Here is a 6,183-nt window from a genome sequence, read left to right as displayed (position 1 = left end):
CTTCGTGCCCCGGAGCCGCCCCTCCCTGCAGTCTCGCGGCAGCTGAGGCCGAAGGGGGTCACTCGCGACAGGCCTGCGGGGTCTTCCCACGCGAGGAAGCGGTGCCCGCCCGGAGGCCGTCACGCTCTCGGTAGGGCCTCTAGGCTCCGGGCAGGTGCAGGTGTCCCGTCACGGGGAGGATTAGGCCCGAAGCCTAATGACTTCCCCTGAAAAGGTTATTGCCAAAAGGGAAGAGTCTAAGAAGTCTACCTGTACTTAGAAGACAGCACTTACTTGAGTCCTACTTCCTCTTGAGAAATGAAAAGGAAATAAAACATCTGAAAAAAGATTAAAGCAAATCCTTTATGAAACAGGTGGAAGGTTGTGTAGAAGTGAAGCCAAACTATGCTGCTCTGAGTCTGTTTGTAGGAGAAATGGTTGGTGCCTGATCTTGGTGCACCTTTTCTCCTCCTCCCTTCAGTGCTAATTTTACTTATGGTCTTTCTCTCTTTATCCCAAACATTTTTTTCCTAGCTTTTAAAACAAAATATTAACAGGTCAGCTGATAAGTGCAAGAATGAAAAAATGCACCATATTTCCTTAGCTTTTAAGTTGTGGATATGTGAAATTAAGCAGAAACATTACATGATATAAATAATTTTGATAATATTTACTATTATGTGCAAACAAATGAAGACCAATATAAGGGGGACAGGTATTTTGTTATGTTTTTATTATACTATCACATATACAAATAAAAATGCAGCTTAGGATTCTGGGACCTTTCAAGTCAATAATTTAAAAACAATTTCAAGAAAGCCTTTTATCTCATACATGTTAAAAACATTTCATACGTGTCACCTTCTATGCCTACTGATGTCAATAGCACAACTCTTACTTCATTCAGTGGGACTCACGGCAGGAAAATAATTCTGAAAAAAAGCAAAATTTATGAGCAAAGTTAGAGTGAAATTACATCTTTCATTACGAATATTTTAGAAATCTAGACTTCCACTCAGCTAGGAGCCAAGAGAGGTAGCTTTGCAGCGGTAGTTCCAGAATGAGAATTTGGCCTGTGCAGTATCAGACACTTGTAAGAATGTGGCTTTTTTGGAAGAAAATCAGCAATTCTCTGGAGTTCTCTGCTGCAATGAAATTTGTGTATTACAAAAAAAATCACATATAAATTTTTTTCATGGTTTTCTACTAAAACAGTTCAAGAATAAGGCAAGTTAGTATTTTTGCTGTGAGAGTATGATGCAGCTCTTCAGTCCATTTGCATGCATTATTCTTTTTCACCTTGTTTTTGGTGTATAGAAAACTTTTTGATTATGATTTTCAGTAGATTACAGTTAATGCAACTCAGCTTAGAAAAAATACATGTATAAGATATGCGTAGAGTACCAGAATGAATAGAACTGCACAAAAAGTGCTATCAAGACCGAAAGCACTGTGCAAAAATGGAACAGCTGGGCAAAGGGTGATCATTCCCTAATAAGGTTTGCATGTATGCCTAAGTTTTGCCAAAAATTCCATTTGAAAGTGTTTCCAATTTAAGAGTTAAAATACTTTTTTAATTGTAAATTAAATTTACAGTTAAAAAAATGAACATGAGGTCCAAATTGTTTGTCTTTATTCAATTAAACATGCTGAAATCAAGAACAATAACAGGTATAAACATAGTATTTGATTTAAGTTTTAAATTGGCGAGCTGTTACATGTTTCACTAAGGTATCAAAAAAGTTATGGCAACATATCTACAATCAAAGGTAATAATTCATTCAACAACTTTAATGGTGTGTCCTTGAATCCTTCTTAAAAGAAAAAAAAGCTAATAACTTTATAATCACTGTATATTCTTTGTATAAAATGTGGATCTAGTTATTCTCACCTGCAATTATGACGGTTCAGTCTCACCTATGAATAACCCTAGACTGCTTCAGTAGGACAAGGTACCAGTTCAGTGAAAGCCAGGCTGGATCAAAGACCTAAAAGGATACATAACATAGAACATGTACAATTACAATGGCTGGCCCAGGATACAATTTTAAAAGCTACAGAAGTAACTTATAGCAAAAACCCTTATAGTGATAAGTAATACACCTAATTACCATATCCTTAGAATAGATGTAATATAAATTTCATTGCTCACTTAAAAGTTCTAAAGTTAACAGCATAAACTTGAAGTTGAGTAATTAAGTAATCCTTATATAGACACTTATTAAAGTATTTATACATATTATCTTAAATCTACATCTATCATTTTGCCAATTAAAATTAGGACTTTAATTGCAATTAAGTAATTTAATTGCCAATTGAACAGCAAAATTGCTAAGTGACTAATTTTAATGCCTATTTTAATTACCAATCATGACTGGGGAGGGAGCTAATCAAGCAGTATCAGAGTAATGATGTGAAAAAAAAATGGAGAACAAACATTCAAGGCTACACGCGTTAAAAAAGATACCTAAATTAAATAAATGCAAACACAATTTTATAAATGTGGTGAAATGCTGTATTTTGGTATCCAAATACAGGAGCCCAAAGAACACATTTAATTAAAACAACTGTCAATCTTCTTGTAAAGTATTAACTATGAAGTGCACTTTTATATTATATTTACATATTGCCCTCACTAAAAGATAAACTAAAAACTGAATATGAATGTGAAGTTATGTAAGTAATTGTAATTTGACAGGATGAACCATTCTAGATAAGCAGCAACTTGTCAGTTGAGTAATAAAAATGAATTCTCAAAGTGCAAGATGGGAGGAACTCTGCAATGTTATACACAAAAATGTACTGAACTATTATTGTACAGAGTCATTATATCTAGCTTCCATGTTCAAAAAAGTTCCAGTCATTTATTGTCAAGGCCTTTACATTAAAATGAAATATAGAAGTGTTAAATATTTTAAAATATCAGTGTGAAGAGAAGCAAGTAGCTATGATTGCAATGCAATCAGATGTCACTATAAGGAAACTAATGTATTTAAAATCCATAATATATGGTGTTGGAATTCTTTAACTCCTTTATCCTTTCCTGCCCATACAAAATTTTATACACACACACATAGATACACTCACACACACATATATGTACATGGATACATCATTGTGCAATTGGTGTTCCATTCAACTCTCTATTTAAGAGGTATGTGAATAGGGAACTCTTTCTGGCACTAAGTCTGAATTTTAGAAGACATATATCTAAACATAATTTAAAACCATTCCCTCTTCAGTTCATTAGAACAACACTGACATATGTTGTATATGACTGATTTTGGAAGTAAGCCACTTCATAGGCCTGCAGCCCTTACTCCGTCAAGATTTTCTGCTGACTTCAATGGGGAGCTTTCTTTACTTAGTAAAGACTACAGGGTTAAGTAAAAAAGGTTAGCATGGATGTTAACTAGGGTTCCACAATGTTCCTTCTATACAATTCATAAGTGGGATGCATATAAAAGTAGAATTAGTTTAAAGTAAAAGGACAAAAGATCAGAACTGCTACCACCTATAGAAGAATATGCTTTTTTTAAAAAAAGAAAAAGGAAATAGGTATAAAAGGTTAATTTGGGTTTTGGAGGGGTTTTTTGTTTGTTTTTTGGGGGGGGGGGTTGAAGCCCTGCACCCAGAAGTCATAGATAGTAAGTAGGGAGATCATGTAAGAATCAAGTACACTAGAGTTGAGGATTAACTGTAGGATTTATGACAACAATAGTTTTTATAAAAAAGACACTAATCCATTCATACACATACTTACACTTGCATGTCTAAATATTAATCCAATATAAACCCTCTTTAAACAAACCCACAAAAAATACTTTGTTAAAAGGTATGCTGATCAGTTTTAAAAGATTAGAACTTTTTTGTTGTTGCAAAGTGGCAATTTTGAGGTTTACATTATTTGTATCCCTGTCGGCAACAGGAATATGCTTGAAGCAAAATTTTACTTCGCATATAGGCAACTCAGACTTCACTTCCACATGTCTTAATGGACAGCCCTTGAGGCAGGGCTGGAATTACACTTTGCCTTTTTGGGGGGTCTGCAAAAAATATTGGGCTGCCCAGCACAATGCCCTAACAGAATCAGAGACCCCCCACCCCAGGTTATGATTCTCAAATCTTACAGGGGTGCTTTTGTTTCTTATGGGAGGGCTCAGCCCCCTGAACTCTCTCATAATTGAAACCCTGCCTTGAGGTACAAGAAAATGGGGCTCAATACTGTGTTACTGACGCCAATGAAAACTGGCTCAGGCCCATTTATCAGAACAAGAGCTTTGTTTTTCTGGTCTGCTATGTGGAGACAAAGGCAAACCTCATACCGTCAGTAGGATTTTGCATGATATACATATATAATACATTAATTAAACCAGGTGCCTTTTTCCTGTTCAGGGAAGGTCATGTATTTTTCTGTACGTTTTGAGAGTGAAAGGTCATCTTTTAACATATTGAACAGTTTTTAATAACTTGAGGTTTATCTTACAGATGAAGGACATGGAATTTGCACACACACACAATGTGTGTGCATGTGCATATGTGTACACACTATTATTTTTAGAAATACCAACTACAGGCCAGGGCCCCAGGGCACATCAAGCACAATGAAGAGACAATCCCTGCCTTCATAGTAGCAACCAGAAGCCAGGGCCCCAGGGCACATGAAACACAATGAAGAGGCAGTCTCCATCTCCAAAGACCTTACAGTGTGTATTTGTTACTAATATGCAAGCGGAGTAACTTCATTTAGGACAAAAATGTGTCACTGACAACCCAACATAAGAAAGAATGGCAACAGGTACATGATGGATTATACCTCTTGCTTTCTGTCCTTGAACAATTATTAATTTTCTTTCCATCTTGAATTTCAGATAACAAGATAGCAGCACATTACATGTTAAAATTAGTGTCCTTCAAAAATTAATCATCAGGGTAAGTGTAGAAATCAAGGGATAAATACTCTGGAGTTTTACAGGTGCAAAACCTTCCTTTTGGATACGATCAGGCTTCAAAAGGTTAAAATCATAACACTGAAGCAGATTACAAAGCTAGTGAATTTACAAATTCTCGCTGGGCCCAATCAGATAACCTTTTGAAAGCAATGGGTGACCTTCTACTGACTTGTAATAGAGCACCAATAAATGCACAAGTTATTGCACATTCAAGACATATTGAACAATCATTGGGCAAGATCTACCAATAATGCATACATACCTGTTTCCTTAAGAAGAGTTCATTTTCATGCGTGTTCAAATGTGTGTGTTGGGGCCCAGTGGGGAATGAATAGGCCTTCAGAAGTCAAAAAGTCTTAGTTCATAAAAAGTCAAACAACTGAACCCATGGTTAAAAATATAAAACGTGTTGGAAACTGCTAAAAGGCGATTAATTTTTACCCCCAATTGTTTTTCTGAAGTACTCTAAAGTTTAGTCCTTATGTTGCTCCCCCCGTCCCTATTCCTAGTCCCTAAAAGAAATATGCAGTGCAGATCAAGATAGCTTTGCTCAAAATCAGAATATTTCACGCTGGCATTGGGACTTTTTGTAGTTACAGTCACTTGTTGTAGTGAGCACAGCGGAGCCCACACCGGCCCTTGTCACTGCGAGAGAGCAGGCCGGGTCGCGCCTCAGCGTCGGGCACGTTTGACAGCTGTCAGGATCCTACAAATGCAAAGAGATGTTTATCCTAGCTGAAGCCTACCCCCGTTTGGTCACACGCTCCCTGGATTCAAAACAAAACAAAACAAAACAAAACAAAAACCACCCCGAAACAACAAAACCCGGTGAGATCCATTTCCCATCTTATTGCTACATAGCATCAGGTCAAGGCATATAAATCGTAGCAGGCGATTCATCTTCCTGTTCCGAGAGTCATTACATTTTCCCCCGGAATATCTGTGATTGATATTCTCGGAGGTGAGGGGCTAAACGGCCCAGATGGCAACGTGTTGCATCCCATATGCTATCTGCCCATCCGTGCTTAAGCTGCCATTAGCAACATCTGCACCCAGCGGAAATCCAGCTGCGCGGGGAAGGACTGGCGGAGCTCGGCTTGCCGGCAGAGAAAAGCCCCCTCGCTTAGCGCCCCCGCTGGAGCCGGCCGGGCCGGGGCAGCCCCGCCCCCGGGGACTCAATGCACCAGATGTGTTCCGCTTTCACTCCTAAATGGCAATGGAGGAGGGGTGGGGAGGAGAGGAGGGGGCTCCT

The 6,183-nt window shown here is 38.0% G+C and overlaps 1 long non-coding RNA gene across 2 annotated transcripts; it reads right to left on the bottom strand.

The window, feature by feature from the left end:
• Positions 1 to 701: 701 nt before the first annotated feature.
• On the bottom strand, positions 702 to 5,704 carry LOC109301303. Of its 2 annotated transcripts, XR_002098497.1 has the most exons (3): positions 5,194 to 5,704; positions 1,871 to 1,967; positions 702 to 911 (listed from the first exon to the last, which is right to left on the bottom strand). It is a non-coding gene; the product is annotated as an uncharacterized LOC109301303 (long non-coding RNA). The 2 variants fall into 2 exon arrangements; XR_002098496.1 differs by lacking the exon at positions 5,194 to 5,704 and having other exon boundaries at positions 1,871 to 3,500.
• Between the last annotated feature and the right edge of the window lie 479 nt (positions 5,705 to 6,183).

The sequence above is a fragment of the Gavialis gangeticus genome, unplaced genomic scaffold, assembly GCF_001723915.1.
Source record: "Gavialis gangeticus isolate Ggan-Ray unplaced genomic scaffold, GavGan_comp1, whole genome shotgun sequence".
Taxonomy (NCBI): Eukaryota; Metazoa; Chordata; order Crocodylia; family Gavialidae; genus Gavialis; species Gavialis gangeticus.
Note: the sequence above shows the minus strand (reverse complement) of the source record. Positions and strands in the feature narration are given on the sequence as shown.